Source organism: Camponotus vicinus, unplaced genomic scaffold (genome assembly GCF_025532165.1).
Source record: "Camponotus vicinus isolate PSW18456_S1 unplaced genomic scaffold, iyCamVici1.0 SCAF_13, whole genome shotgun sequence".
Lineage (NCBI taxonomy): Eukaryota > Metazoa > Arthropoda > Insecta > Hymenoptera > Formicidae > Camponotus > Camponotus vicinus.
In genome coordinates, this window is record NW_028141949.1 from 10,240,693 (window position 1) to 10,257,260 (window position 16,568).

A 16,568-nucleotide genomic window follows, 5' to 3' on the forward strand; every position below is an offset into this window, starting at 1 on the left:
AGTCATTTGAAGGTCACGTGAAGGTTACTTCAATTTTTTTAAATGGAACACCCTATATATTTTTGCACATTCTTGTAGCTTATTTCGAGAGCTTTCCAAAACACTATAATTAAGTACCTTTTCGTTAAGTACTTTTTGAGTTATGAGGCTTGAAATAATTTCTTAATTTTACATAAACCGTAAAATATCTTGTAAAATATTCAGATTTCGATTATCTTACCTTAATACTTTTATGTACAAAATAATGAGAGGAATCAATTGGTGTAAAGAAAACACATAGTTGTTTTTAAGAAAAAATATGGAATTGTTAATTGCAAATTACATATTTTTTCTTCAAAACAATGTGTTTTCTTTACACCAATTGATTCCTCTCATTATTTTGTACGTAAAAGTATTAAGGTGTAAAGAAAACACATAGTTGTTTTGAAGAAAAAATATGTAATTTGCAATTAACAATTCCATATTTTTTCTTAAAAACAACTATGTGTTTTCTTGACACCAATTGATTCCTCTCATTATTTTGTACATAAAAGTATTAAGGTAAGATAATCGAAAAATGAATATTTTACCAGATATTTTACGGTTTATGTAAAATTAAGAAATTATTTCAAGCCTCATAACTCAAAAAGTACTTAACGAAAAGGTACTTAATTATAGTGTTTTGGAAAGCTCTCGAGATAAGCTACAAGAGTGTGCAAAAATATATAGGGTGTTCCATTTAAAAAAATTGAAGTGACCTTCACGTGACCTTCAAATGACTCTTCAAGGTCAAACCAATGGTACCATCTTATGTCCCCCTCGAAACCAAACAACTTTTGTCTGAAACATTTTTCTCTCCCGGGCTTGGTTTTCGAGATATTCGACTGGATGGATTAAAATGGGCCACCCTGTATGTATATAATATATTTTATACAGGGTGTTTGGAAATTCAATCGACAAATTTTCAGAGATTGTCGGGGGCACCATAAGAATCATTTTTTGCAAATGAACCTGGGGTCGGAAACATGTTATTACATCGCTACGGCATACGGAGTGTTCGAAAGAGTCGAGACCTCGAAATATTTATTTTTTTTTTTTTTGAAGCACTGCAACGCTGCCATCTGTCAGTGGACAATAAGCAGCACTAGTGTCCGAATATCATTCGGTTTTGATGTTGCAACTAGTTAGAACTCCAATGAGCCCTTAATCTATGTTGTGTATCATCCTTCGTTGAGTCTGAAGCGATGAGATAAGTCAAGTGTGTTTACTCTTTTTAGCCCTTGAAACATATATTTGTGGAGTTAAGAAGATCCGAGGCCAGAGAGTTTGGATGCTGGTTGAGACGTGTCATGTAACTTACGCTGTATTTAGCTATTTCATTTCGAATTGTGTTGATTTTTAGATCGTTGTAGATTAATTTGTTACTAATGTAGGGTATGTCTAGCATTGTACGTAGAGTTTTTGTTTGGAAACGCTCTAGGATATCGATGTTGCTCTCTCCTGTAGTGCCCCACAGCTGTATTCCGTACGTCCATACCGGTTTCAAGATTGTCTTATAGATGGCGATTTTGCTTTCGGGAGAGAGTTATGAGCGTCTGCCTGTGAGCCAGTACATTTTTCGTAATTGCGTGTCTAATTGTTTTCGTTTAGTCCATATGTGTTTCTTCCAGTTTAGCCTTCTGTCTAAATGCATACCGAGGTACCTGGCTTCTTCTGCCTGTGGGATTGCAGTTTGATTTATATAAATCTGTGGGGAAGTTTTTTTTCGTAAGGTGAATGGACAGATTTGGTTTCATTTACTTTTATTCTCCACTTGCTTAACCATTTCTCCACTTCGTCGAGATTTTCTTGCAGGTTTCTGGAGGCGATGTTGTGATCTGAGTCTATTGATATTAGCGCAGTATCATCTGCAAAAGTACCTATTGTAACTTTTGGGTGCTTTGGAAGGTCAGCAGTATAAAGAACATAGAGCAAGGGCCCGAATATACTTCCTTGTGGGACCGACGCTCCTATGGGTTTTAATTTTGACAGTGAATCTTGGAATCTAATCTCAAAACATCTCTTCTCCAAGTATGAGTTTAGTAATAGATAGAATGGTTGTGGCAAAATTTTTTTGATTTTATACAGTAGTCCAGTGTGCCAAACTCTGTCGAACGCCTGGCTGATATCAAGAAATATCGCAGAACATATTTTTTCCTCTCCAAGGCTTCATTGATTTTGTTTACCATTCTATGTATCTGTTCGATAGTGTTATGCTTTTTCCTGAATCCAAATTGATGCTGGGGTATGTGATCTTCAACCAAGGGTTTGATTCTTTCCAGTAGAAGTTTTTTGAACACTTTTGATATCTGAGGTAGTAGGCTGATTGGGCGGTACGACGTTACTTCGGTTGGGTTCTTTGCTGGTTTCGGTATTACAATGATTTGTGCTATTTTCCATTGTGCTGGGTAACACCCCGTCATGAAGATTCCGTTAAATATAGCAGTCACTAGCTTTATTCCTTTTTCAGGGAGTTGTTTGAGTACTTCTGTTATGAGGTCGTACCCAGGGGATTTTTTGTTTTTTAGTCCCTTGATTGTTCTAAGTACTTCCTTTAGAGTGACACTTTCTATAAGTGAAGACGTACAGTGCGGTGTATCTAGAAAACTCTATTTCATTGTCATCGTTTAGGTTGCGTGCGGGGATAGGTTCAAAGACACCTTGTAGGTGCCCAGCAAAGTAATCGGCTTTCTCTTGGTTACTTCTTGCCTAAAGATTGTTTGTTTTTTTAATGGGTGGGTTGTGGTTTACCGGTTGTTTCAAGTTTTTAGTGACTTTCTATAATGAGTAGTCAGTGCTTGCAGTATGAGTTAAGGAGTATAGCTTGTCCTGCAAGGTTTTTTCTTTTATTGATCTTATTAGTTGTTTTAATTCTTGGGTGCATCTATTGAAGTTGCGTTTATCCTCTGGGTAATGTGTTCTTTGCCATATTGATCTGAGTTTACGCTTTTCCTTTATTTTATTTCGAATGTTTAGAGGATATTCATTATTCTGGTGTGTCCTTTTCCTGATAACTGGTGTTGCCTTCCAGGCCGCTGATTGTATTACGTTATTGAGGTTTTTCACGGCTGTCTCTATTTGTTTAGCGCTCTTCAGGGGCATATCCAGAACAATGGTTTCATTTATGTTCTGTTTAAACCTTTCCCAATCTGTATGTTTGTTGATTAGTCTTAACGTTTCTTCCTTGAGTATTATATCTGTACTGATTGTTAGTATTGTTGGAATGTGGTCAGAGGAAAGGTCGGTGACTGATTCAACATTTAAGTAGTTTAGATTTACACCTTTGTGTACGTAGAAGTCAAGAAGGTCTGGTATTTTATTAATATCAGTAGGCTAATGTGTAGGTTCACCTATGGAAGAGCACTCTAAGTTGTGTAGTTGTATGTACTTGTATAGTTGGCGTCCGCGTGGTGATATTATTCTAGAGTCCCAATAATGATGTTTGGCGTTCCAGTCTCCACCTGCTATGTATTTTAGGCCAAGCGTAGAAAAGAAGTCGTGGAAGTGGTCTGAAGTTATAGCATGTCTTGGAGGGCAGTATATGGCCGAAATGTTAAGTGGACCGTTATGTCCAATTATAGCTATAGTTGTTGCCTGCAGGAAGTCATTTTCATATTTAGGTAATGCGTATTGTTTTATTTTGTTATTTTGTTTTTGACTAAAATTCCAGTGCCTCCGTGTGCCTTGCCCGATGGATGGTTTGTAAAGTAGCAGATATAGCCATTCATTCAAAAGTATGATTTAAATGTAAGTCTTGTTTCCGATATTAGCATTATATCAATGTCTCTTGTTTTTAAATATATTTCAAGTTCGTGTCTGCGTTCAATTATTCCGTTGGCGTTTCATTGCGATATTCTTAAGTTGTAGATCATTTTTGAGAGTGGAGGACATGACCGATAAGTTGTATCATACGATCCATAGTTCTCTCGAGTAGTCTTTTTACTAGGTTTTCGATACGTTCAAACATTGCATTTATTAATAATGTGAGGTCTGGCATTTCAGCTCTGTCAGCGTAGGCGTTGGATTTTTCTTTATGTTTAACTATTTCAGCGTAAGTAGCATTTTTGTGTTGGGGTGCGCTAAATTGCGTCGTCTTGGTTAAAGATTGAGGTCTGTTAATTTGTGTCAATTTGGGGACAGATTGCTCTAGATTTATGTTGGTTGGTGGTTGCTGCTCTTCTTTCTTTCTTGGTTGTTTCTGTCGCAGTGGTTCCAGTATTTGCGTTCGATATTCCTTGTATTTGTTGCAGCCTTTGTAACTCACTGGGTGTTCTCCTTGGCAGTTTGCGCATTTGGCTGGTACTTGGGCTGATTTTTCGCAAGTACCAGTTGGATGTTCTTCTCCACATTTCACGCATCTGTATGGCCTCCCGCATTGGTTTCTAGTGTGCCCAAAGCGTTGGCATCTTTTGCACTGAGCTACTTCTCTCTTTTTGTATGGGACCTCAAATTTGACGACTTGGTTGTTCAAGCGTTTCAGGTTAAATATGTCTTTATTGTTTACTTTAGGTTCTAAGTCCAGGAAAAATAGTGGTAGAGGTTTCTTGGTGCTTCTGTGTAGTACATTTGTAATATTTCTTATTTCGTGTCTTATTTCATGTTTTTGAAGCTCGGTAGTTATTTCTTTTCTATCAGCTGTATGGTGGATTCCTCTTATGACGACACGGTAGGGGCGTTCATGCTTTAATTGATATGTGTAGTGACTTATATTATTATCTGTGAAGTGTTTCCTTATAATCTTGTATGTGTTGATGTCAGTTGGCATTAGTTTAACTATGTGACCCGATTTCATTGTTGTTAATGTATATTTAGTTAGGTCATCGTTAACTATTGTTTTAAGGATTCTTTTTAGTTCGTTGATTTCAAGTACACCGGTAACAAAGATAGGTTCAGGTCTCGGTGGCTTAAATTCCTTCTGTTTATCTTCTGATCCAGTTTTTGTGGTTTCCTCGTTGACTTCTGTTAATATCTCGAACCTATTGTTTGTTGGTATTTGATGTGTGATGTGTTTAGATTGTTTGATTTGTTTAGTTGTGTTTTGCGGGCTATTTTCGTTTCGTTTTCTCTTGTGTTGTGGTTTGTCAAACTGCCAAATTGTATTTATTTTCTCATTGCTTGCTGTCGTTAAGCAGTTATTTTCATTTGTTGGCGCAAACGTTTAGTATTAAGCGAGCTCAGCGAGTTGCTTCTTGGTCGTGTGTCTTTGATGAGCATATTTTTATTGAAAATTTGTTGAATTAGTTTATGGGAGTGGCTCATTGGCGCACAGTACAATTGGACACGTTGCAATTGCACACCGTGCTATTAGACACATAAGATTGCGCACCGTTCGATTGGACACATTACATTTGCCCACCGTTCAATTGGACACAGTTCTTTTGCGCACAGTTCTTTTGCGCACCGTTCGATTGGACACGTTACATTTGCCCACCGTTCAATTGGACACAGTTCTTTTGCGCACAGTTCTTTTGCGCACAGTTCTTTTGCGCACAGTTCTTTTGCCCACAGTTCTTTTGCGCACATTACTTTTGCCCACATTACTTTTGCCCACATTACTTTTGCGCACATTACTTTTACCCACAGTTCAATTGCGCACATATACTTTTCCATGCGAAGGGAGGTTCCACATGTGTTTGCAACGGGGGGGTGGGGGGTGGGGAGGCGGGGGGCGGGTGTGCAGCTGTGCGTGTACTTTGAAACGCAAACTGGGATTCCACATGGGTTTATAAAACTGTGGGCAAAAGTAATGTGCGCAAAAGAACTGTGGGCAAAAGAACTGTGCACAAAAGAACTGTGTCCAATTGAACGGTGGGCAAATGTAACGTGTCCAATCAAACGGTGCGCAAAAGAACTGTGTTCAATTGAACGGTGGGTAAATGTAACGTGTCCAATCGAACGGTGCGCAATCTTATGTGTCTAATAGCATGGTGTGCAATTGCAACGTGTCCAATTGTACTGTGCGCAAATAAAGGCTTCTCTTAGTTTATCAGTACTCATTTTATTCCCACGAGTAGGGACGAAGTAATCGGTCACTCATGGGGTGACGCCCTTTCCCATGAGAAGGCTACTTGAAACGACAGGTCGCCCAGTCTGTCGAGTTCGATCGCTTTTGATTGGATATCCCACCAGCCATACATCTCCTTGGCGCGGTACCTCACCGTGGGATTGGGGAATTGTTTTATAGAGGTTTATCTTCCTCGTAGCCCGGGCGGTTAAGCCGAGACTCCCGGTCCCGCGAAACATGACCGCGGGATTACGGCGTATCTTGTGTAGTTGTCAGTTTGCTAGTTTTTGGTCCACCCCGGGTATTTTATTTCCCCGGTACCCTCCAGCAAGCTGGTGAGCATTCCTCAATCCGCCACCTGGGGAGGCGTCCGATGGGGGACTAGCATAATCCCACACGAGGGACCTCGAAATATCACAAAAAATAGAAGTTTTACAAAAAATTGTTTCAAACAAAAGTTGTAGGGTGTAAAAAGGTCTATTTACTGGCGCCATGTGTTTGACCTTGGCGTCGCCAAGGTCACCTCGAATTTTTGAAATGGAACTGTTTGGTACAAACGGTCGTCGATGTGTCACGACGGCACAATAGCGACGATCAAAACAAGGCATCATCGAGAGAATTCGGGAAAATTCGGCGATTCTCGGGAATCGGGCAATAACCGAAATCAGTGAGACGAACAGGCACTTCGCCTCGAGTCCTTGATCGACACAGTCACATTTTATTAACTTCGTGCTCATTATGTGTATTATACGCGCGGCTATATAATTGTAACGACTGCGAGCTTCGTGATTTGAGCTCATTTTTTCCACAATAAATCTTGTGAGATCAAGAATCGAGTCCTTACTGAATAAATTATATCCAGTATTCCCAGTTTGTCCTCGACAAAACGGCCGTTACATACCAGCAAAATTTAAACGAAATTGTGGACGAATAACTGGGACGTCGATAATTCGACGATACATTATATCAGGGATACGCAACTGGCGGCCCGCGGGCCGGATCCGGCCCGCGAGGTTTTCCAATCCGGCCCGCGACAGTCCAAGCTTGACTCACAGAAAAGATAAATTAAATTTTTTGCACATAACGCCAAATTGGTTTTTTTATGCGATATAGCGACCGGAATCACCGAGATCCCAAGCACACACACAACCAGCAGATTTTGACAATGGAATATCTAATTACAGGCCTGACAGCGTGGGCGTCCACGGAGCACGCGAAGAGGAGAACATGCCACCTCTCCGCGCTATCTCTTCTCATCTCTCCTCTTTGGCTTTATCCCCACCCCAATCTACACTCTTACACAGTCACATGTCTCAAGACGGTACGCCTCGTGCGTATGGAAGCGTTAGCGGGGAAACTCGCGCGGTCAGGCCTGTTAGACTCTAATATCGAAGCCACTCGCTTTACTCGATTAAGAGACATTTGCTTCTTGGCATTTATCGTTTGTCGGTTCGATGGAACAGAAAACCGACTCTTTTTTGTTTGTTCTTTGCTGCTAGCCGAAAGCCGAGCGCATACGGACGCGTGACATAAGCAATTCTCGGTTGTATGCTTGCTTGAGACGTCGCAATATCGCATTACTAATCTTTAATTTAGTTGCGGATTTTATTTTTTGTTGTCTTGTTCACGATGTCTGAGTCAAAGCGTCGAAAAATCGATTTCGAAAATAGAATATTTAATGAAAAATGGACTGAAGAATTTTTCTTTGTTCTTCCACTCCATAAAAATGCGAAACCAACATGTTTAATTTGCCACGAAACAGTTGCTGTGTGCAAAGTAGCAAATATAAGTCGCCATTATGAAACAAAGCATTTGAAAAGATATGACAAAGATTTTTCAAAGGGTTCTTCACTTAGAATTGAAAAAGTTAATGCCCTTCGTTCATCATTTGAACGCTCTCAAATGGTAATGAAACGTTCGATGTCCGAACAGGAAAAATGCACTAAAGCATCTTTACGTGTTGCATGGATTTTGGCCAAACATATGGTGCCATTTTCATATTCCGAGATAGTCAAAGAATGTTTGATACAAGTCTCAAATGCGGTTTTCGATAATAAGAAAGAAATTGCAGAAATGTTTAGCAAAATTCCACTATCTCGTGATTCCGCGATTCGTAAGACCGAAATTTGCGCAAAATCAGTTCGTGAAAGTATATTAGCAGATCTTACTAAAACACAGTTTTTCTCGCTTGCGATTGACGAATCTACAGATATATCTGATGTAGCACAAATGGCTGTGTTTATTCGTTATGTTCTGAATAATAATTATAAAGAAGAACTCTTGACATTGTTGCCATTGCATGATCGCACAACTGGTCAAATATTGTTTGAACGTTTCCAAGAATTTATGAACAATAATGGCCTCTCATATAAAAATATTCTTTCTATAGTCACTGATGGTGCACCAGCAATGATAGGAAAAGCAAATGGTTTTGTAACACTTTTGAAGCAAATTAATTCTAAAATTATTTCATTACATTGCATAATTCACCAAGCAGTTCTTTGTGCAAAGCTTTCGGGTGATTTCAAAAATGTCATGAATACAATTATGAAAATTGTCAATTATTTGAGATCTCACTCAGCATTACAACATCGCTTACTCCGAGCATTTCTTGAAGAATGCGATTCTGAATACATTGATCTTCTTCTGCATAACGATGTTCGCTGGTTGAGCAAGGGAAATGTACTCAAAAGATTTATAATTTTGCTTAATGAAATTTCGGATTTTCTTAAAAGTAGAAATACAAAAACAGCTACCGAATATTTTGAGTTTCTTTGTAATTCAAATAATGTTACTAAACTATGCTTTTTGGGTGACATGTTCTCACATATCAATGACCTGAATCTGGCTTTGCGAGGAAAAGGAAAACTGATTTGTGATATGTGGGAAAAGATTAAAGCTTTCCAAAGAAAATTAAAATTGTTTGAGAATGATTTGAATTCTAAAGAGCTGATTCATTTTCTTTTATTAAAAGCACATTTTAAAAGCAATGTTAAAGAAATTCCACAGTTTGAGGAATACAAGTTTTCTAAAAAGTTTGCAACTTGAATTTACTTCCCGATTTACTGATTTTGATCAAATTGGCGACTTATTAGCAGCAATACAAAGCCCATTCAGTCTTGAGACAAATGGTAATTGGATTAATACAGCAGTGCAACTGTTCACTCTTGAAAAGGCTAAATTGCAATTGGAAATTATTGAATTTCAAGAGAGTACTGTGCTGCGAGAGAAATTTACCACAACAGATATAGCAAAATTTTAGATAGACACACTCCCTGAACAATCTTTTCCAAATCTGAAAAAAATGGATACTGTGCTATGTACAATGTTTGAATCTACATATGTTTGTGAAGCAGCATTTTCTAAAATGAACATAATAAAAAATAAATATCGAAATCGAATGACTGACGACCATTTGCGCGACTGCATGCTAGTAGCCAATACCACTTATGAACCAAGTTTCAAGAAACTAGCACAAGATAGGAAAGCAAATTTTTCACATTAAAAATGCCTTTTATAACAATTAAAAATTAAAGTAATTGCCTTGTCACGAAGTTATCAGAATTTTGATCTCAGCGATATTAATAAAAAAACAAATAACAAAAAATATATAAAAACAAAATAAAAAATATAAGAAAACATAAAAAAACAAATAAAAACACAAAAAGTAAAAAAACAAAAATATAAAAATATAACAAAAACATAATAAAAAAACATAAAAAACATATTAAATATAAAATAATATATAACCAATAAAAATACAAAAAACAAAAATAAAAAACAAAAGCCCTAACCCTAACCCCTAACCCTAAATACAACCCCCTTTTTTACCCCCCCCCCCCCCAAAGGGATTCGACGTTGCCTCACCTCCACGTGGTGATTCCTGGGTGATGCAAAGAAGGCAAACATATTTTAGCTGTTGCGGCCTGCAGTATAATTTCAAATTTTACATTTGGCCCGCCAAAAAATCTAGTTGTGTATCCCTGCATTATATGGTCCTTCGAGCCGGATTCATCTTGGAGCGAGCGAGATCACGGAGTCTGCTGCAGCACGGAGGGAGCATATTCTCGAGGCGACTTTTGACTGACTGCATGTCTCGACCGCTGCACCTGTGAAATTTGGGTGAGCTGTTCGTTTTCTTTTGCTGTGCCAATCATGCGTAATTGTGATTTGTAATTTATCGCGAAGGCACTCAAGATAAATCATGCCTACAATCGACCACAGTCCGCCGGGCGCGTCGGCGTCGGGCGCGTCGGCGTCGAGCGCACCGGTGTCGGGCGCGCCGGGGGCTCGTTCGAGTGACACGGCAGCGTTTAGACGGCGTCGAACCACGTTGAAGGCATCGTGTACGCGAATCGAAACATTTGTTAATAACGCAAACGCCGAAACGCCAGAAAATATCGCGCACATAGAAAAAAGACGTATTCGATTGGATGCAATTTGGAGCGAATACGACGAGTTGCAATCGCGGATCTAAGCGATTGATGAACAGGAAGAGAGCGATCGAGTGATTTTCGAAGAATCATTTTATGCAGCGTGCGCGCGGATTCGGCATTTGACGCGGCCTGTTCCGGCGCAGCAGGCGGTGCGGCCGCGATCGGAGCCGGGCTCAGCGGAGTCCGTGGATTCAGCCACTCATATTCGTCTGCCGAAATTAAATTTGCCATCGTTTTCTGGCAAATACGATGAGTGGTTTCCATTTTGTGATACCTTCACGACGATAATTCATAACAATGACGCGCTATCAAGCGTTCAAAGGTTTCAATATCTTGGGGCGTCCTTGACCGACGAAGCGATAAATATTGTCAGACCGTTGGAGATATTGGATCGAAATTATGATGTAGCTTGGAGCCTATTGAAGGAACGTATGACAACAAACGTGTTCAGGCTCACATAAGGGCGGTGCTCGAACTTTCGGCAATGACTAAAGAAAATGCGATCGAGTTGCGGCGGATGTCGGATGGCGTATCGAGACATGTGAGAGCATTAACCGCGCTGAAGCGTCCGGCTGATAGCTGGGACGACTTATTGATTCACATTTTGAGTTCAAAGCTGGATCCCGTTACTTCTCGCGAATGGCATGCCTCACTGAAGGGCTCGGAATTGCCCACATTAAAACAATTTTTAGAATATATTGCGCACCGCAGATATTAGAGTCCGTAGAGAAAGGAGCCGGGGATGCATCCGGTCGAATGGATACGCGTTCGCAACGTCAAGTCAATAACAAGCGCCAAACGGTATGCGCGGCAGTGGTTCGCGGCAGATGCAATTATTGCACCGGAGAGCATGCTATTTATGCATGCAGGGAATTCATCGCGCTTTCTGTTGATCGACGAATTGCCGAAGCGCGGTGGCGGGGTCTGTGTCTTAATTGTTTGTGTGTCACAACTCACACGGCGAGTAAGTGTGTGTCGGGCGGATGCAAGACTTGCGGATTAAAGCACAATACGTTGTTGCATTTGCAACGGGCGGAAGTAGAGACAAGGAATAACGATGGCGCGTCGATGTTGGAGCGATCGTCGGGGTTTTCGGGTTGCGTAGCCGCGAGCATGCATGCGAGCGTTAAGCGGGGCGATCGCGACGTGTTGTTGTCGACGGCGGTTGTTTATGTTTTGGATAGACAGGGGTCACGCAAACCATGTCGGGCATTGCTCGACTCGGGTTCGCAGGCCAGCTTCATATCGAGCAGCCTTCTCGAGCGGTTGCAGGTAGAATCTCGCCCGGTAAATGTTTCTGTTTCGGGAGTAAACGGAGCATTATCAGCGTCGAATCGAGTCGCCGAAATAAAGCTTCGATCATGTGTGAATTCGTTCGCGACACGCTTGGAATGCGTGGTCGTGGATCGAATCACAGATAGAATTCCCGCAACTACTATTATGCGTCGAGCGTTTAAGCTACCATCGGGACTCGTATTAGCGGACCCGCGGTTTAACGTATCGGCGGGCATTGACATGCTTATCGGAGCGGATTTATTCTGGGGACTTTTATGCGTAGGACAAATCGGAGCATCCGATTTTGCAAAAGACGTTGTTGAGCTGGATTATTGCGGGACGCACCGTCGGCACTGCGCAACCGTTAAGTCGAATGAATGCACTGCACGTTGCTTTGAGTGGGGCAGGCTTACATGAGAGGGTAGAGAAATTCTGGCGTGCGGAGGAAATAACAAGCATTCGCAACACATTTACGATAGAGGAACAGGCGTGCGAGACGCATTTTTTAAAAAACGTGGCGGTTAAGGTAGATACGTGATTAGGTTACCGGTGAAGGAAGATGTGCTAGGCCGTGTCGACGAGTCGAGGGATATAGCTTTGAGACGCTTCGGTTTGGAGAAACGCTTGTGGTGCGATCCGGTGGTTAGGATCTCGTACATTGAATTTTTACGCGAATATGAGAAATTAGGACATATGAGGCGGATTTCGACGCAAGATCGCGAGGAGGGGGTATCGATCTACTTGCCGCACCATAGTGTCATGAAGGGTGAAGGTCAGGATGCCAAATTGCGCGTATTTGATGCGTCGTGTAAGACCAGTACAGGGATTTCGCTGAATGACGCGTTGATGGTCGGACCAACTATACAACAAGATTTAGTATCAATATTAATGCTGTCGTAACCCGACGAAATAATAATTTAATTAAACTAAAAGTAAGAGATATTAAGAAATAAAAATATAAAACGTGACGAAAAGAAAGCAAGTCACGGCGAAAGCTGAATAAGCATAACAAAACGGAGCACAAACCGCGCTCCGGACCAGGGACACCTCATCCTTCTTGTACCCAACGATATATAAACCGATCACCACGACGGGGTGGCAGAAGAAAACCTGAAGTCATCAACAATACAAGCCGCCACATTGACTAAGTAAGCTCGCTACGCCTAACCCTAACGTATAAGACAAACACAAGAGTAGTGTAAGAAGGCCAGTGTAAGAAGAACGACCGAAATATATTCCTTTAGGGAGCGTCCGAAATGGCCACGTTCGAAATGGCCACGGATAAATTTGACCACTTTCGAAATGGCCACGTTCGAAACGGCCACGTTCGTAATGGCCACGTTCGGAACGGCCACGTTCGAAATGGCCACGTTCGAAACGGCCGCGTTCGTAATGGCCACTCGTTCGTAATGGCCACGTTCGAAACGGCCACGTTCGTAATGGCTACTCGTTCGTAATGGCCACGTTCGAAACGGTCACGTTCGAAACGACCACGTTCGGAACGGCCACGTTCTAAACGGCCACGTTCGGAACGGCCACGTTCGAAATGGCCACGGATAAATTTGACCACGTTCGAAATGGCCAGGTTCGAAACGGCCACGTTCGAAACGGCCGCGTTCGTAATGGCCACTCGTTCGTAATGGCCACGTTCGAAACGGCCACGTTCGTAATAGCTACTCGTTCGTAATGGCCACGTTCGAAACGGCCACGTTCGAAACGGCCACGTTCGTAATGGCTACTCGTTCGTAATAGCCACGTTCGAAACGGTCACGTTCGAAACGGCCACGTTCGAAACGGCCACGGGAAATATTGAATAAAGTTCGATTTGACCACGTTCGTAACGGCCACGTTCGAAACGGCCACACGTTCGAAACGGCCGGGAGGGTCCCGTTAGCGCACGGTGCAATAGCGCACCAACCCGATAGCACACGAAAAATTGACACAATTCCCGATAGCGCACCAACCCGATAGCACACAAAGTAAATCGCGCACAATCCCGATAGCGCACCAACCCGATAGCGCACGGGTTCACTTTGCAACTTTTCACGCGAAGCGAGGGGGACGGGATGGGTGCGGGAGGGGGGCCGAAGGCCCCCCCTTGCCGTTCCGAAAGTGGCCATTTCGAACGTGGCCATTACGAACGAGTGGCCATTACGAACGAGTGGCCATTACGAACGTGGCCGTTTCGAACGTGGCCGTTTCGAACGTGGCCATTTCGAACGTGGTCAAATTTATCCGTGGCCATTTCGAACGTGGCCGTTCCGAACGTGGCCGTTTCGAACGTGGCCATTACGAACGAGTGGCCATTACGAACGTGGCCGTTTCGAACGTGGCCGTTTCGAACGTGGCCATTTCGAACGTGGTCAAATTTATCCGTGGCCATTTCGAACGTGGCCGTTCCGAACGTGGCCGTTTCGAACGTGGCCATTACGAACGAGTGGCCATTACGAACGTGGCCGTTTCGAACGTGGCCGTTTCGAACGTGGCCATTTCGAACGTGGTCAAATTTATCCGTGGCCATTTCGAACGTGGCCGTTCCGAACGTGGCCGTTTCGAACGTGCCCGTTTCGAACGTGGCCATTACGAACGAGTGGCCGTTACGAACGTGGCCGTTTCGAACGTGGTCAAATTTATCCGTGGCCAAATTATATCCACTCATTCCTTTACTATCAAGTACGGAGTGTCTACATTTGTTGCCTGGGTCCTAATCCTTTGGGCGAATATCCTCGAAGGCCCGCCCCCCCACGGTGCGGGCACAACAAAAAAATGGTGGCAGCGGTGGGATTCGCCTGTATCAAGTGAGACAAAGGAAATAAAAAACGTCGTGACTGCACACACCCGCTACTACAACGAAAAGCAGAGAAGTCAACTAGGAACTTCCCGGACACCCGATATAACGAAGTAACGACCGGACTGCAACCCAAGGAGGAGACGACCTACCTCAACCGTGGAGGACAACGCAAGAACTGCGACCAAAAGAGAATGCTGCTCATTGCACTAATGTAAGTCGAACGAAGCAATTATTATAACGCGTGGATGTCGGAAGGACAAAACAAACGATCAAACAATAGAACGAACACATCGTGGCTACATAGCGATTCTGCGGAAAGAGCGATAACGCGTAGTCTATTAAGCTCGCAGAGACTAGCAGAGACCGCGCTTCAAGATATCAGTAGTAATGTGCGTAAAAATTTAGAAGCATACTACTCAAGCGACAGCTCGTCCGAAAACGAATACGGAGCGAACGTAATAATTGAACGCGAATATTCATTTGGCGAAATAGATTCGAGTTTAATCGCGAACACCGACGACGCGGAGTCAGCGGTTAGCTCGCTCAGTAGAATAACACATAGGCGCGAATTTTCATTAACATCATACGATTCGAGTATTTTCAATCCCGAAATAATATATCGCGAACGTGGAGACATGACACACGCACCACAGGGTACATCGCGAGACATCACTTCCGTAGAAGTAAATAGAGAAATCAATCGATTACGAGAAGAATTGGATAACGATATCACGAACGCTCGATCGCAACAAGAAATAAATAATCCACCCGACGAATTCAGAGATATGATGCAAGCAATGATGCAGGAGATTAGAAACCTGCACGTCGAAATGAATGATGTCAGAGAGAGGCAAAGAAGACAGAGTACCGGACGCCTCACGCCATTAGAAGATAGACGCGAACCAACATACGACCTTTCGTTCGACGATGTACGACATCATCGGGGACGCGGACATCTACCGTTGAAAGAAGCACGCGGTTTAATACCAGAATTCGACGGATCAGAAAACTACAGGAATTCGTAAGTGCAACAACGTACGCGGTTGAAAATATTAACCCGTTAGATGAAGTCACATTATTAGGCGCAGTATTATGCACGAAACTAAAAGGCAGAGCGATGCTAGATTTTCAAACGCGAAAGATTCGAAATTTTGCACAATTGAAACAAGAATTAGAAGCCTGTTACGCCAGTAAAGAGAATACGACACATCTACAAATAGAGTTCAATACGTTAAAACAGAAAACCGGCGAAAACGCAAGAGCATACGGACTTCGAACAGACAAGTTAGCGATGGAACTATACGAATCAATGCTAGACGGACAACAGTATACGACCGATCAAAAACGCGTAATACTCAATATTATCCAACAACAAGCCTTAGAGAATTTCCAGATCGGATTAAACGACGATATAAAAACAGTAGTGCGATCCCGAGGTTATACGACACTGCAAGAAGCAATATCGGCTGCGAGCGCAGAAGAGAAGGTCAAGGGACCGGCGATAGTCAGCACACGACCAAAGAGCGCTGCGACGCCGACATATTACCGTGACTAGAAATGTCATACAATGCCAAAAATGCGGAAAATTAGGGCATCATCGGCGAGAATGCCGTACGAGCCGTTACGCGACACGGTTTTCATTACCGAAACCGGAGCGACACTCGCGCGTAAAAATACCATTGACAAATACTGCAACCATTGCAAGAAAACTGGCCACAATCGCGAAGAATGTTGGCTGCTACACGGACGACCTAACAGGGATCGACCTAACCGCCAAAAGCCGAATCAAACGGCACGAGAAAACAAAAATCGATATAATCACGACAGAAAGAAAAAGAAGACCTACTACCCTCAAGAGAGTGACGAAGAAAACAAGGAAGAGGAAAAACAGAGGCCCGCCAGCGAGTATCACGTATCGCACATAAGACGAACACCTCACACGCACACAGGACTGGATTTAGTTGTATTACCCATGCAGGAGGCAAAAGGAAGAAAAATAAACCTATTTGCGATACAGGAGCGGCCATTTCACTTATTAAAGTAG

At 42.5% G+C, this 16,568-nt stretch overlaps 1 pseudogene; it reads left to right on the forward strand.

Moving 5' to 3' along the window:
- Positions 1–14,769: 14,769 nt before the first annotated feature.
- On the forward strand, positions 14,770–16,568 carry LOC145963958 (uncharacterized; annotated as a pseudogene).